The sequence below is a fragment of the Tamandua tetradactyla genome, chromosome 25, assembly GCF_023851605.1.
Source record: "Tamandua tetradactyla isolate mTamTet1 chromosome 25, mTamTet1.pri, whole genome shotgun sequence".
NCBI lineage: Eukaryota > Metazoa > Chordata > Mammalia > Pilosa > Myrmecophagidae > Tamandua > Tamandua tetradactyla.
This window is the reverse complement of record NC_135351.1, coordinates 25,068,142-25,088,378: the sequence shown is the minus strand read 5'-3', so window position 1 is coordinate 25,088,378 and position 20,237 is coordinate 25,068,142. Positions and strand designations below refer to the sequence as shown.

Sequence of the window (20,237 nt, the reverse complement as noted above, 5' to 3'; positions counted from 1 at the left end):
CAAGGGATTTTTTTCTTTTTTTTTGGTAAATGTTCCCTCTTATGTGATTAGGATATAGAATATGAATTTGTAACTTAATTTTTTTAATTTTCACGTATAAGTCAAGAGAGAAACCCAGAATAATCCTAGGTATCCTCCCCCAGATTTGTTTTTGTAAGCAAACGTTGGCAAACCTTCTTACCAGGGCAAGGGAGATAACTCCAGGTTATTAATCTGTGGTTTTAAAACTGAGAAAAAATTGGAGCAAGGGGACTGGATCCTCTTTTATTGTAATCAGGTCACTTAAGGGAACCTTTACTAGCCAATATGCTTTTTCCCACTGGAATATATTAAAAAACCAAAATCCTGTCCAGTTCAATCTCAAAGGGAAAACATGCAGAAAGCAGTGGTATGCAGCAATGGGCACTGAAAGTCTTTTTAAGTCTGGGCAGATTTCTAGAAATTGCTAAATCAGCCAATAATGTGATGTTGAACAGAAATCTCTGGCTAAATAAAATTTATTAAAATGCCTGAAGATTTCTTACCTCAAAATGCTTTCCTTGAATCAAAAGAGGTTAGTGTGAGAAGGAGGACTGTGTGGAGAAGGTTAGAAGACAGGAAGAAGGGGGAAAACAACTCACAAAAAACCATACCCCAATTTAGCAGATCACTTTGTTAAATGACAAATCGTGCATGATTGTTTTTTTTTTAAAGTTATGAAAACACATCCATTCAATATCCACCACTACCTTGTTTATTGGGCTTCACTGCCTAAATTATGAAAACCTAAATCACAAAATGATCTATATACCAAAATGTGGGTTTTCATTGCGTGCCAAGAATAATGTTTTCTCCTCAAGTGATTTTTTTCTAGAATAAATACAAAGTTGATCATATTACCTCTGAATCATCTGCTAGTTTCTCTGAACCAGAATACTGAGAGCAGTTTTTATTCAATTGTGTGTGTGTGTGTGCATGTTTATATTTGAGGACAGGTTATTCAATTGTGTGTGTGTGTGCATGTTTGTATTTGAGGACAGGTTATTCAATTGTGTGTGTGTGAATGTTTGTATTTGGCATCATGTTCATATAATGTTTTGGCATCATACTCCTCTATCTCAAATTGTTTGGGACACCATCTAGTTTGTAATGCAAAGTTAACAAAGATGAACTTGCTTAACTATAGTAACCAGTATTAGGGTAATTTTATTTATTTAAGAATACATTTTTTCTAAATAAATATGGTGGGTGCCGCATTTCTGTGAGTCCTCTGGTAAGGAAAAAAAACAAAACTCTGTAAGTTGCTACCTATAAATTAGAGATCACATGTAGTTTGTGTATTAGAGATTTACTACAAGCAACTTGTTCATTTCCCTAATGGTCATGGAAAAGTCTGCTGAATTTCATATAATGTAACAGAAAAGAAAGCAAGTCAAACCTATGAGACATTCTTCATAACCAGCCATGTGCAAAGTTTCATATAGGCACCACCTCTTTAACATCATGCCAAGCAGTTTTATGGGTTTCCAAGGAACTGTAACTTATTTAGAGCTAGGCATTTTGCTATCCCAATACCAAGTCCCAAATTAGCAAATTTAGGTACATAACAGAGGAAGTCCCATACAGATATGCTGTGCTTATCAAGGATGGCTCATGAAAACACTAGCAGAGGCAGTGATGCAGGCACTCAGTGATCAAAGGGATATAATCTAATGGAAAGCAGAAAAATTGAATACCCTGAGAAAAATAAATAGGATGATGTAAAAATAAATGGCAGAAAACCTTACATTCCATTCTGTTATGGTGGAAGCTGAGTTTTTTCATACTCCCTCAAGTATGATTAAAGCCTGCGATGGAAAACACCCACATCGAATTAAAATCTATCAAGCTAGCCAGAAAAGGGTAACAAGGAAAGAAGAAAAAAGAAAAATGAAAAAAATAAAAAGGGTTCTAAAATAAAGGAAGGCCAGTTTTGCCAAGCAATAAATGAAAACCAAGCAACAGGAATTCCGGGTGTTAGTGGCATTTCCTGAACAGGTAAACTGAGCTGCATACTGTGTTCAGTCTTAGCTGTGCAGTGCTGATAAATATTTTTGTCCTTTCACTACTCTGGAGTTTTGAACACTGATGTTTCCTAAGCCTTCCCTGCCCACCTTCACCCACCCATGTTTCCTCTCCTGAGAAGTCTTTCTCCTTTGTGCCCTTTCAGAACTTTTCATTCTGCTAATGAAGCCCTTCTGAAACTGCACTGTGACAAGTTGGGTACACAACAGTTTCTTCCACTAGAATCCAAACACTCTGAGGACAGATTCAGCATCTTACACTCTTTTATCCCCAGGGTCTCACAGAGGGTCTGGCATAGAGTAGGTGTTCAATAAATATCCATTGAATAAGTGTGTAAGTGAATAAATAACATTTAAACTGTCCTAAGGACTAAAAGAAATGGCTTGAATAAAAAGAACCTAGTTTTACATTTTTTGCCCTCCAATAATTATAGTTAAAATGATTCTAAAGACAGGATCTTTTTAAATATAAAGAAAAATTCATTCCCAAACAGAAAAGGATAAACAATCCCATATAGATTATCAGAAGGACAGCAGATATTATAAATTACAATCATGAAACTCCAGTTCTTTGCAACCCACGTGGTATTTCCTTAAATTCTACTGTTTGACCTTTCCCATGATTTGTTTTTCCATCATCTGAATAGTTCATATTAAACCAAGATGACACAGAGACACCTATGACAAAAAATCTCTCACTTTCTCCAAGCATCTAGAGTAATTATGCCCAGCTAAAACCTTGAATTCCTGGAAGGGTGCCTGGAGAGCTTTTCTTAACTATTCCGAATGACTTAATCCTCTCCCACACTCTAGCTATGCCTTGAGTTACAGTTTACAACTACTGCCCTAAAATATGTGCATCACTTATAATCAATGAATAAAGGCGAAAGGCTTGGAAATACACCGACATGAAAATATTTACTAAGTCAACTAAGGCAAATGACAAGGTTTTCAGGAGCTACAAGTCACCATTTCATTAGGCTCAGAGGCAGCATTGCAGAATGGCTGTGGAACTATGGATCTGATCATCCACCCTTTCGTGAGCCCTGGGACCTTAGCAAGTTATTAACTCTCCTGTGCCTCAACTTAAAATGGGGAAATAATGGTGCCTACCTGGGGTGGTTAGGTTCATGTGTCAACTTGGCCAGGAGATGGGGTCCAGTTGTATGGTCAAGCAAGCACTGGCCTGATGATTACTAGGAGAACATTTTGTGGACCTAAAACTCAGTAAGTTAATTGCGTCTATGGCTGATTACATCTACAATCAAATGAGGAGATTGCCTTCAACGATAAAAGACATCTCATCTAATCAGTTGAAGGTTTTAAAAGGAGAAATGATGATTTCAGCAGTCACGGGAGAATTTCCTTCTTCACTTCAGCCAGTCAGGTTTCCAGGAATTTGGGCTTGCATATCCCCACAGTTGCATGAGACAATTTTATAAAAATCTCATAATATTTACAAATATCTCCTATTGGTTCTGTTTCCCTAGAGAACCCTGACTAATACACTATTCCTCAGGGGTGTTGTGTAGAGTGAAAAGTTAACACAGGTAGAACAAACAGATGCAGAGATGGGATCATTTTATAATTATTAGAGTTATTGCTATAGGGCTATCGGCACCTGACCTTACCTTTTAAATCATTACTTTAGAAGAACATTCCAGATGAGGAGAAAATGCTCCTCCTGAGCAAGTCTCTGCCATGAAATGTCTGCCATTTTGAGTATATGGCATAGAAGCTAGGAGAAATCCTGATTCTAAAATGTTATGTTCCTGAAGGGAGTGAAATCATTGAAAGTATGAGAAATTATAATTACATTCAAACTTAGCTTATACTGGTTTTATTACAACCCATACAATTGCATCAAAATCGTCTTTTTGATACGCAACGTTATAATCAAGGAGCACGCTGTGACTCTAACAAGTATTATGCTTTAGACCAAGTTACTTGCCTCTCTGAGGCTACTTCCTTCAGAATTTCCTTAATTATTTAAGTTTCACCAAAAGCATTAGATATGAGAATTGCCAGTATCACTGTCATCCTGATCATGTCTAATGCTTTTGGTGAAACTTAAATAATCAATATCGAATCATCTAATATGAAAATAATCCATTATATTTAAATTTCTGTTCCTCCCAATTTCTATCTAAATCTGTGACCTTGCTATGATTCACTTCTGTTTTCCAAGATGCTCTTGTTGCTTTCTCTCCCTCCCACACTGGATCAGGTCTGAAAGAAAAAAAATCACTAAAGAGAGCAAACCAACTTTTTGTTCTGAAAAACCCATTCAAACATTCCTGAAGAACAAATTCCCTATTTCCTTGAGCCAAGAAAAGCTGTTGCAAATAAATATGTGACAGGATCAAGTACAAGTGAATGGTTACCACAAAATTATACAAAGAAAGCAGACTGGATTTTATAATGCTAGTATCAAATTAGTCGTAAAGGGAATTAATAATGACTTTTTGAGTTTGGACTTAATAGGCAAAGGGAAATAAGGTACAATATGCTGTTCATTTTTCAATTTTGAGAAAGACAGTGAACAGTATCTGAGGACACTGAATCCCACTAGATATTTTTAAAAGATTGTTAGATAGGTCCAAAAATATGACATTCAGCATAACATTTGTCCTATAAAATTCAGATTTTAAGTTCCCTTCTCTCTAACTAAGGAATATATACAATTAAAAACTGGGCAAAATCTTCAAAAGGATTTGCACATAGCCTTTTAAATTTATCAAACAGCATACTTATTTGTGTCCCAAATATATTTTTAAATTTATCTTTAGGTTTGTGGCCAAAGTATTCTAGTAGAGAATATGAAGAGAATAATTTACCTCCTAAATAGATGAAAGTGAAAGGGAGCTCCAGTTAAATACCAATTATACTATGTTCACATACTAGAAACCCAAATTAGCCACTATAAGTAGTTCAAGGAATAGATCTAAATTTCTGGCCCTACATGATATTTACTCACTTGGTATCACAGATGAAAACAGAAATCAATATTTATTGTATTTTTACCCTTTAGGAAACTAAGGTTCAGGGGAAGTAACATGATTTGATGAAGTTCATATCACATTGGGATTTGAGCCCACAGTCTTCTAAATCCAAAGGTCCCTCTGTCAGCGCCACACAATGCCTCCTCTGAGTATCCGTTCACCAGGATAGCAGTGGAGGCCGTCACTGGACAGGTACATTGGAATCAACTAATGGAGTCGTTGAGTGTTTGCTTTTTATTCAATAGCATGTGAAGCCATTGAACTGTTTCTGAGGAAAACAACATGTCAAAGGAGAACAGGAATATTACCTGTTGTAGACAGATAAGATTTAGGAAAAGAATGGAACCCTCTTTTTCCCCTTAAACAGTGCTTTATGGTCAGAGGCTGATCTCTTTAATTAACAGGTTAATATACGTTGTTCAATGTAAGGTTTGTCAACAAGTCCGTCTTTCCAACTTTCCAATATTTCTAGTATATATTATATTTTATGGTGATGATCTGCAATTTCTAGAGCAGGCCACCAAAACAGGAAAAAAATGTCCACTTTCCTATATAGTGAAAATTCAAGGTTGGCTTTTATGAAATCCACTAAACGTACAAAACAGAACTGAAATATAATCATATTGAGATTTGCAATTCTGATTTTGGGGTAGAAAAATATATGATATTCCCTATTCTCTTAGACACAGTTAACATAAAACGTTTTCTTAGATAACATGAGATACACCATGGATAATCAGGCTCTGTGCATCCTCTAGAAAAATGATCCATATAGAGATAATAATGAGAGTTAAGGTTAGGATATAAGTGAATGAAAACACTTCCTGGTTCTTCAATGCAAACTCTCATTTAAAGGATATACTTGTATATGTAGACGGAAAGTTGAAATAGCTTTAAAAAAACATTCACTGACTATGAGCTCTTATTGTAATACAGTAATAAATGCTATCTCTCGACAAATGTAAAATATAACAACTCTGGCTGATGCCAATTTGGAATGTAAAAGGCTGACCTAGGAGACATGTATGCCCAGCTATCAATCCAGATCAGACAAAATGTAGAAGAGAAAGCTTCCATGTGATGCTATATATAAACTAATATAAAAATGATTTACTCAAGAGATAGTGCTTATGTTGGAAAGGTTTACAGGACTATAAAGAGCTTTTATTCAGTTGGTTCAAAACCAATGCAAAGCTCATGCCCTAACTGGCTCCATGAACAGTTCATCAAGAGCCAACTACATGTTTACAATGTGTTCATTCTAAAACAAGAACAAGAACAGGATAGTTCACTGTTTGTTCCTCTTTCTGAGGAACAGAGGTTCACATAAAGTTTTCTGAGGGGTCACTTCTACCAAACACATAATTTGATTGAATTTCATAAACATTTAGATATTTTTCTGTATTTCCTCTGCAAAAGTATCCATAAACTATCAACACGGGCTATGCTGAAGGGAAACACCTGAACACTGACTAAGTTTGAGACTCAGACTTCAGTCTATTAAAATTCCCCCACCTTCAAAGATTTCCTAAATAAATTCTGTTCTGATAATTCTGTCTGTATCTTCCAACAGAAGTGATTTCAAAAACAGCAGATAGCTTTAAATTCAGTTTAAAAGATCTTTTAGTTATGTGAAGTATCCTTTCCAAAGACCCAATGAGAAACATGACACCCAACATTTTTCACCTCAGATTCTTCACTTCCTTACATGAAGAAATTATCCTTGACTACTCTTCTCTACTGGGCAGAACAGAGAAGGCAGAGTCATGGAAAACTAATAGTATGTCTCCAATATGCTCCAATACGTATTGAGTATGATAACAGAAATGAGCAATCTTGAATATCATATGGTAATCCTTAGGTAACGTGAAATACAAATATTTATTTTAACATTAAGGAAGCCACTAATCTATAGTAGATATATGGAACTCAGAAGCACAGAATCTTAATGTTGAGAGAGGTCATAATTATAGGTCAGTCCAAAATCTTATTTTATACACAAGGATATGAAGTCCACAGGAATCAAGTTACACCTTTACAATTCTAGGTAGTGGCAAAACCAAATCTAGATCTCTGATCTTGACTCCTTTTTTTTTTTATGCCACTGTTATGAATTTTTATATTATTTCTGCCATTTTCACACAGACCACCAATTCACTCCTTTTTCATGGGTGGATTTTAATAACTTGCTTTCAGAATTCATCAGGGATCCTGAGGCTGCAGAGTATGTGCTCAGGGCTAGGCCACGGACAAGCTGCATGAGGAATGAGGGCACTGGCTGCTGTGATAGAACATGGGGTCAGCGGGGAAAGATGCCATGTGCAATGCACCACCAGCTCACACTGACTATGATAAAGGTCATTCTCTAATACTGTCCTGAACCAAAACCAGCTGAGAGAGCAATGGCATGTTCATTCCACTCTTCAGATAAAGAGAACACAACAAAAGTATAACTGCAGGAAAGTGTCATTCCTTATAGATTAAAATAAGGCAAGAGTAGGGTTAGATTTTCTTTCAAGTTTTAGAGCTAGATAGAACAAAAACTTGGGGAAGAGACATTGCAAAAGCCCTGAGCTTCCCAGGCTAAAGGAAAATGTCACTGTTTCATTTTTCTTTCCATATGTCCAAATTTTGTTCCCAGGGTGTCAACGTAAAAGAGGCCAGTGTTAGAAGGAAAGAAATTCCAAGCTCAAGCAACTTATAAAGATTGACACTGGTGATGTAAGGTTCTCAGAAAGGATAAAGATTTTACCCATTTAGACCCACAAATGACGTTGATAGATAGAAGTGGCAGGAGGTAAGTAAGGAGAGTGTGGATCTTACTTTATTGATTCGTCTTCACCGTGACTTAGCAACAATTGGGCCCTGAATAGTTACAGTTGACGGTAAATAAGACAATAAAGATTACTGGTTTACTACAGTCTGCTCTTGATAACTTAGGGCTAAATTATATAAAATATTTATTGGTTCCCAGTTGTATGTGATTCTTTCTCTCTATCTTAGAAGAGTCAGGAGAGAGATAAAAGAGATCACCATATAGTAGGTGCCTTACAGTCTACAAATTTGTACCATATATCATATTTCCTATAACACAATAGCCACAGGAACAAGTATTGCAAATATCTTTATTTAAAAATGAAAGGAGAACTCAGAGAAGTTACATTTAAGTGTCCTAGTACTCAGCAAGCAATTGACAGAAGCTAATTTTAATCCAGAGTTCCCAATGCCAACAGTCCTGAGCTTTCATTTTTTGCTTACATTCTCTAGAAAGTGGAGCAGTAGTAGAGGTTTTTTGAAAGTTGGGTTTTGAGGAGAATTTATAGGTTTCAATTATTCATGCTTTTTCTATTCCCAAATTATTATTGACAACGTTGAGTTAGTTTCAAACTCCTTTAGGTCACTGGAGGAGGAAACAATGTAATTTTTAGAAAAAAAATGGACTTAACCTAATACATATATTATATATAAATATAGAAATATATTTATCTAGCATTGCTCTAGAATCAAAAGGGCCATATCTCCAGTAGAAAAGTCAATCTTAAAAAAAAAAAAAAAAGCTGCCATCTCTACAGAAATTTGGCAAATGAGGTCCCATTTTGGCTACCACATTTCAGTAATCTCACAGAATTGCTGAATACCTTTCAAAAATAATGAAAAATGAAAAGTCGGTTTCCATTTTTCATAAGGAAAAGTTAAAACAGAACAGACCAAAGAGAGAACTTGTATATTAGCCCTAAGAATAATAAAGAAGATGATAAACAATGAAAAAAAAAAGTCAATCCTACCTTCCAATGAAGAAATGAATCTTCCCATTCTGAACACTACATATGGGATACAAAGCAGATGTATACAGATTGCATTTTACGGATATCAGGAAAAGACAGTACTTGTTCATTGAGAGCTAACATGCTTTGGGTTGAAATATGTTTCAAAGATAGGTTTCTTAATCTAAATAGTAATATTATTTCACCTTCCATGCAAAAAAAGTGCAGAATTGGGGCTTGGGAAGAATGATGTAGCTTTCTAAATCCTCTGTCATTTTAAACATGTAATAATTAGTATCTCAGGCTGTTGAAGTTATGAAGCGATTCTTCTGCGATATGTTAGTCAGAAGACTTCGTTCCCTATTTTCAGACTAACACAAAGACTGAGAGACTAAACTTCAACCATGTCTGAATGTCTGTGGGTTGTTTTCACCACAACCAACAACCTTACTTAAACTTCCCAACTTTTAAACTGCTAAAATCATGGAAACATTAATAATGCCTACCCTTCATAAAACCTCAACTTCCCTCCCACTTGTACTTTTGGCCAATTTATCCACTTCAAAGCAAGCATCAGCATCCTGTCCAGTTACTCAGTAGGACCCCAGTGTCCTCACCCAACACCTTCAATCAAAACAAAATGAAAACCCACAAAAAAACTTCATGCTCTACACACTCTTCCTAGTTCAATAATGGTAATTACATAATCTCAGATTTTTGTTTTTTATTTTTTATTTCAGTTGCCATGGGAAGGGCTGCGTTTTTGCAGTTCCATCTGCAAAGAGTAATTATCGGCCTTACTTCAAAAAAAAATTGCAATACTGCAAAGAAAAAGTATACATAGCTAAGGAAGTTTTCAAAGGTCAAGGAAGTGTTAAGAAAACAATTGATTGCTTTGACAGAAATAAACATGAGCAACTCTTTACTGCCAGCTAAATTCAGCATTTTCAACTGAAGTAAATAATAATAGCAACTAATATTTCCTTGGAATTTACTATTTGTCAAGCACCATGCACAAAGTACTTTTCTCTGGTTGTCTCATGTAATCTCCATAAATATTAATCTATTATTACAATTTTACAGAAAAAGATGAGGCTTAGAGACTTGAGTAAATTGCACAGAATTAACGAGTAGTGGAGCCAAGATTAAACCAGAGTCCATAATCTTGCTGTGCTGGCTGTCACTCATGGTGCCTGACTACAACCCACCTTAAACTATAGCCAGCTTCTGGCTTGTCCTACTGATCTGTGGAAGGGACTAAGCCTATCATCCATCCAATGCAGTCAAACCATGGAAAATGCAAAATACCAGCAGTGCCAAAATACATGCAGCCATAGTCACAACAGTGACAATAATCTTCTTTCCTCACCAGTACAAAATAAGTACGCATGGGTGCCGTTCAAATAGTAAAGCCTTTTCCATTTTCTTAATCAGTTTTCATTTCCTGGAGTTAATTCCTTCACTTAACACTTTGGTTCAATGATAAATATTATCTGCTAATGTACATTATAAAACCGATTTTGAATTATAGGAGATGTGTGAGAGCATAGTAATGCAAAGAGCTGTTCTGTTTTCAACTATTTTATTTTCCTGATAGAAGAAATATTTTTACTCTAGCCTCTTCTTTAGCATTTAGGTAATTATTTAGATTCTTACAATTTTTACACCCTAGATCTGAGTCTTAAGGGTGGAGATGCAAAGAATTCCCAAAGAAATCTATGGTAACGGTGTAGAGTTTAAAATATGATTAAAAGAGTTCGGTTGCTCTGGGAAGCAAAGCCTTCAGACCAGGCCTGCAACATCAAACAATCAATCATTCAATATGCCAGCAGATACTAGTCTGCTCTTCAGAAGAGCTGCCTCCTCCAAAGTGCCGCCTCCCGACCTTAAGACTGTCCACAATGGAGCACGCAGGTGGTGTGGAGCCTCGAGGCCACCCATCTTCCACCAGCATGCCCAGCAGTCATGATGCTGCTTGCAAGAATTTGGTAAGGTTCTGGCTCCAGTGCCTTGGCCTGGTCTGACCATCTTTCTGTGTATACTCATCTTCCAGAAAGGACTGTTTTCAAGCCTTTTCCACATCATCACCAGGACAGGAATTTCAAGTCTAGATGGTTAAGTAGCTTGGATTTAAACATATATATATATGCATTTATATATATATCTATATATTTTTTTCAGCTTCTCTATGAGAGATAGGAAAGTGAGGGGTAGGAAAGTGCAATGAGATGCTTTTAATTTGACCAATTCCCATCTCTTTTTTGGCCTTAGACAATGCCAGGAGAGAAAGCCAAAAGAAGGTGGTAGGATAAATGGACGCAACAAACTCCTCTTCCTTTGCACTTCCTGAATGGATGTCGGTAAACATGTCTCTGCCACCCTTTCCCAAGCAGGCAGTCACGGTGGTGCACAGACTTGGTTATGGGTGGGAGTCCTGGAATCATTCAGGTACCTCTGCACCTCCTTGAAAAGCTGGGTGTGGGATTGGACAGGGTAGGTTCCTAAGACCCAGCTGGTGACAATGAGCTGTCGATTAACACTCAGAGCTCTTGGTGCTGCTTCCCAGAAGTAAGTGGAGGTGTGTCTTGACAGAGAAGACTATCAGAATGTTTTCTCTCTTTTCTTTCCTCAGCATCAGTCTCAACTTTCCCCTAGGGGCTGCAGCAAGTAGCAGCAGAATGGTGCACCTGGCCAGACAGCAACCAGGTAAGCAGGTGCACCCACGGGAATGAACAGCCAGTCGGAGAACAGGAAGATTATGATGCTAAAATCCCAGCTCAAAGACCTGGGACCAAGCAGAACCGGTCATTAAGTGTGAACTTGCCAGTGGCTCTCTTAACACTTGAGGCAAAAATCAAACCTGAGGGACTGGGGGACCCTGACAAACTCCAGCTCAGTGCCTTTTCCGCAGAGGTCTAAGTCAAAGAAAAGGCTCTAGTGGTGGCAGAACAATCCAAATCTGCTGGAGGGAAGCCTCTGCTCAGGGTTCTGACTTAGAAGTCTCCCCTCCAGGCTCCTGAAACACCCCATGCATAATTTCTACCCAGGCCCCAACCCCATCATTCGTCCTTTATTGATCCGTCTTGCCCTCTAGGCTGAGGCAAGGTTGATCTTTCCAAGACTTGACATCCTTAGCCGAAGGCCAGCATCAGGTCAGCCTTGTACAATATGGTGACATCTGGTACATGTGGCTATTGAGCACTTGAAATGTGGTCAGGCCAAATTGAGATGTGCTGTAAGTTTCAAACGCACACCAGATTTCAAAGGTTTAATATGAAAAAAAAGGTCAAACATTCCATCATGAATTTATATATCCATTACATGCTAAAATGATAATACTTTTTCATGCAGTGAGTTAAAATACATTATTAAAATTAATTTCACCTATTTGTCATCATTGTTTAACATGTATACAAGAAAATTTCAAATCACATGTGTGGCTAGCATTATATATCAATTGGACTGGATATTCCATAAATATCCTTGAATAAATGAATGAGTGAATACATGAATGAAAGAATGGTGAACTGAGATCAGTGTTAATATTTTAAGTTAACAAAAAACTAGGATTTAAGAAGAGTGAGGCATAGATGTTTTTGAAATACTTTTGTATCTGGAGCTACATTTCATTCCAAGTCATCTGCCACGAGAAAATGCTTACTCACCAGCCAGGACTTCTAAACAAGAGAGGGAGACAGACTGGCGGCCAGCCTACATCACTGAAGCCAAACTTGACCTTCAGCCTGCAGTTGAGATTTAGGAGAGCATAAGACCAAGCACGTACACTGCACGTAATTGTCAGATGGAGATAAAACAACTACTTTGGGAACCCCACATTTTCCTCTTCTCCCAAGTTTCCCTTCATCCTAAAGGTACCTATTCCCTTGATCCAACTGTTTGCTTTTAACTCTTTTAAAGCCTTTCAGGAGAAAAGCTCATGTGCATGATCAATTTTACTGCTACTGAAAATACCACAGTGGAAGTCCTGATCCAATATTAGGCCTCACCATTTTTTATCAAAATGTAAAAAGAAAACACGAGGAGGGTGAGAGGGGTTAAGGAGATGAGAAGCTAAAGAGATAGGAGAATTAGAGTGGCCCCTGGAACGTGTGAATGGAAATTCACATATGTACCTCAAGATCACCTCAAAACGCTGACAGAGCACCTCTGTTCTCAAGGACCACATTTTGTCCTCCAATAATCGTACAACCTCTTCATTTTGTGCTTGACTTCAAATAAGACTCAAAATATTGACTGAGTGTGCACTCACTGAGGAGAGAGAATGTGTGTGTACACACTCGATTTCTGAAAGAATTATCCTATTTTTTGAGTCCACCATTCATAAACTTAATCCCTATCTATCCTATATCAAAGTGAGTGACAAAATTAGCAGAACTTAGCAATAACAAAAATTAGCATATTCTTTCAGCTGCCATAAAAATTATTTCCAAAAGGACCTAACGGGATAATAATAATAGGAACAGCAATAAGTATTATGTAGCAGGTACCGTGGAAAGCACTTTAAAAACTACAATTGCTTTTGCATCAGTGTGGTATTACACCATTTCACAGATGAGGAAACTGAGGTCAATAAGAGAAGTTGCTTAAAGGTATGAGGGAAACGAGACTTTTAACAGGTCTGGCTGACTCCATACTGCTGATTGTGAAGGAACACTTTGCAAAGCGAGGCCATCAGAGTAGGAGGAAATACTAAGAAATCAAAGAAAACAGAAGAGCCAGCAGGGGTAATTGGAGGCAGGAGTTTCACTGTCAAGACACAAGTAGTCTAACCACACTGCATATGAAGCTTGAAATCTGATGTTTGAGGAGGGTAGAAACTCATGTACTTTGGGCGGTCTTTTTCTCTCTAAACCTTAGCCTAGTGAACAGGAATCGAGAGAAATTGACTCACCCAATGGAAGGCAAATTCCAGATAGGGTAGAAGGTTAATAATCTGCTTTCCTGCAGTGTCTTTTTCTCTAAGTTATATATTAAAGGAGTTATATGGAAGGAATAAAACCAGAGGGAAAACAGAAATATCCTTCAGCAAAGGTACTGCGCCTTATTAAAAGGCAATTGTCTCAAAATTATTTGGGCTTTTCAAATATTATAATTGTATACAAAAGCAAAGCCCCAGTAGAAGAAGCATTATCAGGAAACTTGATTCTGAGCATATGGCTGTGGGTGAGAATTTGCCGTGCAATCCGTGTGCACACCTCGGAGCTGAGCTTATTGGGCAATTTGGGGAAACTGAATTGAAAACACGCTAAGGAGCCACAGGCTCCTGAATCTGTTATCCTCATCTCCTATCTCACCCAGAAACCACTCTCAGACACATCACAGGATCAAAGCCTTTCCTCACATGGGAAGCTTAAACGTACACAGAGCTTCTCATTCACTCTGTTCTCCCCTTTACAGTTACTGCTTTTGAAAACTCACAAACTCCTGTCCCTGACAACAAAGCATTCTCACACACAACGCTGCCCACCCTTCTCATCTCTCATTTTTAAGTGCCTGGAAAATGCAAGAAGGGGAAACAAATGGCAAATGCCAGCCTGTGACCTCTGTCTGGACTTAGCCAAGAGTGATCCGAGGATCAGGTGAGTGGAATGGGGGTTTCCATGGCAACAAGACTACAGGGCAGGCCGGGCGGGCACAGACCCTTTCCACCACGGGAATAGAAACAATGAGGCTGCTGAAGGGTGTATAAGGGGGAGAGAGCCAAGTTCAGAGTCGGAGTTGTCTGTTGTCTGGGGGGACCTGTTTCCTTCCCCCACACTCTGCTTTTGGCTCCTTCCCACCAGCCTCTTTGGATAATCTGTCACCTATCTTATGGGGAGTAAAGGGAGATATAAATTAAAGAAGCACTCTTTAAATGGAATCACTTATGGGGGAAATGTCGACAGGACACAGGATCACTGTGTTTCCTCTAAGTGAAAAAAAGTTTGGCCAAAGGTTGGACTCTGTTCAACAATCTCATTCCCTCTGCCTCTCATACAGGGGCACTTCCATTTTCACCAAGCTTCTTTGCTTCACCTTGCAAGGTCATCTTTCCTACTGAAAAGATCCCGAGCTACACTTTATATTTTAAAGATCATTTTATTAAATTTGTTCCTACACAAATACTTTAAAATTATACTAAACTTTTAGGGGAAAAAGTGTACACGGCTTGCTTGTTTTAGAACCCACGACATGGAGGCAAAGAAAAAACTGCACAATTTTAATGCAAATCAAAGCTTGTATCTGTCATCTACCTGGACAAAAGTAGCCTGGATGTGAGGTGTATGTTCACATTATGGCTTTTTAAAGCCTTTTCCTAATTGAGACACTTAGATATTAAAAAGAACGAGAACAAGGCATGGGCATTTGGATCCAAAACACAGAAGGCAGCAACTTCACTTCTTCACTGTCTATCTTTTCTAGCTTTGCTCTAAAGGAGGCCTTTCGGTTCCTTCCAATCACAACTCCAGAGACTGAAGAGAGAGAAGTATCTTAGGAGACCTCTGCTCTAGAGGGTTACAACCACCACAGCAATATCAGCCCATCCTTCCACCTGCAGCCAGAGGAGTCTTTCTACACTGCAAATTTGATCATGCCCCTCTTGGGCTCCAGACCTTTCTAAAGGCTCCTCACTGTGCTCTGGGAAGTTCAAATCCTTAACTAACTATGGTTTCCAAAACCAGGCATGAGCTGGCCTCCAACTACCTCTTCAGTTTCATATTCTCCCACTCCCCAAGTTTGTCCTCCACACCACATGCAAATTATACTACTTTAAGAAAATATTGTGATATCATATATACATATACATTTTGCCATTTTAACCATTTTTAAGAGTAAAATCCAGTGGCATTGTTTATTTTCACAATGTTGTGTTATCATCACCACCATCCAGTATCAAAGCCTTTTAAAGACAAACTCTGTATACATTCAGCAATATTCCTATCCTTTGTAATCTCTAATCTACCTTCTCTCTCTATGAAGTTGCTTATTCAAATATTTTATATAAGTGGAATCATACACTATTTGCCTTTTTGTATCTGGTTTATTTTCTTCAACATAATGTTTTCAAGGTCCATCCATGTTGTAGCATGCATTAGAATTTCACTCCTTTTCATGGGTGAGTAATACTCCATTGTATTATATACCACATTTTATTTCCCCTCCATCTGTTGGTGAACTTCAGGCTATTGTGAGATAGACTACTTATGATTTCCTGAATCCACTGTTACTTTCTCTCTCACTTCTGGTCCTTTGTGTTACTGATTCCTTTGCAAAGAACACTTAACCCTTTCCAATATCTTATCTTTGATATCATTTCCTCCAAGGAGCCTTTATGCCTGCTACAAGTGCAGGCTCAAAATCCCTCCTGACCGAGTCCATAGCACCCGGGCTTCTCCCTCATGGGCAATTTGCACCATAGGTGTTAAAAGGACAGAGTAGTTCTCATACAGAACACTAACTTGATAAAATGATCAGGAATTTAAAACTATTCATGCCCAAAGATGCTCTTTACAGCATTTACTTAACCTAACATAACAAACCACTAACAACTATATAATTACTACAAACAAAAGAAAACTCATAAGGGAATGGTGAAATAAAGTATGGTATAGTCACAAAAAAATTATAATGGAACCATTAAATACTATGTTTTGGAGAATTTTATTGTTACTGGAAGGAGGTCAGAATCCAAACATGTGCATGCCATGCGATCCGACTTACATAAAAATACACATAACCACAAGCACACAGAAATAAACAGTAAATAATTGTGATTCTTTTTAGGTCATATTATTATTGGTGATTTTAGGGTTTTTTTGGAGGCCTTTCTGTATTTTTCAAATTTTTTCACAGTTACCACAGATTACCATGTAATTAAAAGCCACATTTGAGAATTGAAAAAAAGAAATAATCATTTTAATTACAAATAACATTTAGACACAGCTATTCATAAGAAATGAAAATAATCCCCTTTCTTACCTGCTGAGTGATAAAATCTTAATTCAATTCTCCAAATAAGAACTTATTTCCCCTCTAAATCTTGTGGCTGTGTGACACTAAAGAAATACAGATGGCATAGGGTTGTTCCCTCTATATGGTATTGTCCTGTGAAAAATGACTTTTAGAAGTTCTCTCATCACTGTTTCTTCACATGAAGGTATTTATAAGAAAAATGAATTTCAATTCTATTTTGGGTGTTGGCTTTTTCAGAAGGCCTAAACTCTTTAGGAATATATAATCTCTCTCTTCTCCCTCTAGCTCTCCTAGTATATAGGTTTGCCTCTTAAACTGCCCTCAGATCAAGACTGTGGCACTTTCTTGGACTTCTGTATTTGTATAATGTTCAGAGTGGCATCCTTCATTCAACAAATGAATGAAGTTTTGAATGAATTTAAGTTTTGAAACTTAAAAGTTTCAAAAATACAACTTAATTTTACTAGACTTTTAGGATATTTACAAACACCACAGGAAACAATTGCATGTGTGGTATCACACATACAAATAAAACAGTATGTCAGAAATCAATATGATATGTACTTTTAAATAACATGGAATGAGCTACTTTCTCAGAAAAAATCCTCAGTGCAAGCTCTGTCTGGGGCAGGAAATAAAAGCTGGCAACAGCTCCTCACTGTAATGGGGTAAAAAAGTGGTGGTAACTCTAAATAAAAGCGAGAAGCTTGAAATTTTTCTATTACCAAACCAGGCAATTAAAACATTAAATGTGAAATCTGAAGCACTGTAAATTTCCTAATATGGTATAAGTGCTGAGTTTTCCAAATGATGTTTTCTCATCTTTCAACATATCAAAGAGCATGCCAAAACCCCAAAGAAACATTTCCATTTTCAAAACAAAAATCAACCACACACATCCACATTCTATTAATAGTGTCGCCTTGCTTTAAAGATTCTGTGTCCTTAGTCAAAAACCCCATTAGAGTTTACATAAATTTTAACGTGATCGAAAAACTCCCATCCAAAACAAAGGGGTCACAGAAAGGTGAGTGAGGTGGGACCAAAGCAAAAGTAAGTCAAATCCTTTCCATACTTCTCTTACTGGAGACCAAATGTTAGGCTTCTCATTGTCACACCTACGGACTTTGTAAATATATCTTCAGCAACATTTTGAACTTAAAGAATAAAAGCTGGCATAAGGTACCTATATCCAAGCCAATTTCAAGAGATTTGAAGATCTAAAATAAAGAGGGACACTAGCTCAGAACTGAAAAGCCCAGCAGAAATTGCCAGATGAGGCAGAGGACATTTCAAAGATCCCCAAATACGGACTATAAACTCTTCATCCTGTCATCATAAACAGGAAAAAAGCTGACCCATAGCATTTTATGTCTAGAAACAGGAAAAGGTCATTAAAATGCAGTGCCCTCCATTCTCAATTCAAATACTCATGACCTGCTACATATGGGCACAGCAGTGAGGCAACTGCTCGGGGGAAAGTCCAAGAAGAAGTGTTAAGACATAGCCTCTGCATGCAAGGTGATTCTATTTTTGAGAAAAGAAAAGGCTCGACATGTAAAATAATTATAAGAAACATCAAAGAATCATTGATGACATACTATAAAGCTGACCATGCAACTGAAATGGCCAATTTACCACCATCATGCTTTGGGAAAAGGGGACATTATCACTCACCTGCATAGGCTACCTTAGACTTTTAGGCTCTGGGTCAAGCGTCTCTTAGATATCTCTATGATGGTGAGCCAAAGGGAAAGCCAGAACGGTACAGGAACCACCAAACGCACCCCTTATCAGGTAAGGTAGAGGAAGAATAGAAAGATATGATTAAGATACGGACTAGAATATATACAGGAAGCAAAGAAAGGAAGTATGGCAATATCACATCTTTCAAGCCAACAGACCCAAGTTCAAATTCTGACTCAGCTACTTGTTGTGTGAACTTGGCAAGTTAATGAACCTCAGTTTCCTATATCCTCCATTAAATAAATTCTTATTTAACACTCCCTGAATGGTAGACACTCTTTTATGCACTTTACAATTCTTGATTTATTCAATCCCAATCACAAATGTACAAAGTTGATTCTTCATTATCCTCTTTCCACAAATGGGAAAACTGAGATACCAAGAGGTTATAGAACTTGGAAGCAGCAGAGTGATGATTCAAACCAGGGCCCTCTGGCTCTAGTCTGTGCGGTGAGGCTCTGAATTGCCTCATTTACAAAATAGAGCCCCAAATACTTACTTTTCATGGTCACTGAATAAATTAAGCAAAATGTATGCAAAACACCCATCACAGAGCCTGACATTTAGCAGAGGCTGAATGAATGTAGCTCCCTTCTTCTACTTCTTCCTCTCTACTATCCTACACAGTGGAAGGCTGGGGGCAAGATTCTGCACACAAAGGCAACTACGTCAGTCTGCAAAGGCTCCAGGGCTCTGGGGCAAGCTAGAAAACAACCCTTGTCTTTATCCCCTGCGGCCTGGAATAAGAGCTCTAACTCAAGCAGAGATGTCCGACATTTCCAGACAGAGATTGCCTCTATTTATTATAATCTGCATTCAAGGCACAAGGGCTGGAGAGGCAAGCCTTAGAGAAAATGAAAGTTTTCTGATTTTTGCACTAAGAGCTATATATGTACATGCCAAATACACACACACACACACACACACAGCACAACTGTAAATTCTATCGTTCCAACCACAGGAGGAAACAATCCACTTTCCAGATCCTTTGCTGCCTACAAACTGGCAGTTTGTGTATCAGGTTGCAGCTTGTTGTAAGACAGTCCAGACATAGCTGGGGAGCAAAAAGATAGAGTCCCTTTTGAAATTAGGAAGAACAAAAATGACGCCTGGAGACTCAGAGAAGCTGTGTTATAAACACGAGAAAATGTTTTCCAGCCCTTGGGCAGCTTCTCATGAACAGACGACAATAAAATAAAATGAAGGACAGAGATTATTTTTGTATCTGGATATTAGTTGAACTATCACTGAGAAAGGTGCAAATATTATCAGGTAAGTACCTTACCTGGTGAGGCACGTAGTGACCCATGCAATCTAGGGGATTTAACAGTAGTGAAATGTTCCAAACCTCCGAGTTACGTGTTGCTAAATTAAATACTTTCACACATGCTCCCGGCAGGAATGCTGTCTATACTCTCTTCCACTTTTTCCTTAATTAAAAAAGTCATATTTTGTACTAAAACAACATAAGAACATTGTTTTATTACGAGAAAAAACATCACTACAGTCGAGTGTTCAAACTGTCGTTCAAACACTGAGAATTGCTAAAATTGCCATTTAAAAGTAATTAAGAATGAAAGCTGACTTTCTATATTTTCAACCTCGGTCACTGTGGCTACTGGGTTCATTGATGCCTGCCAAATCTTGCCCAAGTACAGAACTCTTATCCATTTTTTCCTAAAACTATAAGCTTCTATTGTGAATAAGCT

At 37.7% G+C, this 20,237-nt stretch overlaps 1 long non-coding RNA gene across 6 annotated transcripts in view; it reads right to left on the bottom strand.

Annotated features, from left to right (window-relative positions):
* LOC143669098 (uncharacterized) overlaps nt 1-20,237 on the bottom strand; it is a 526,175-nt gene that overhangs the window by 173,550 nt on the left and 332,388 nt on the right. The gene's annotated exons all lie outside the window — the stretch shown is intronic.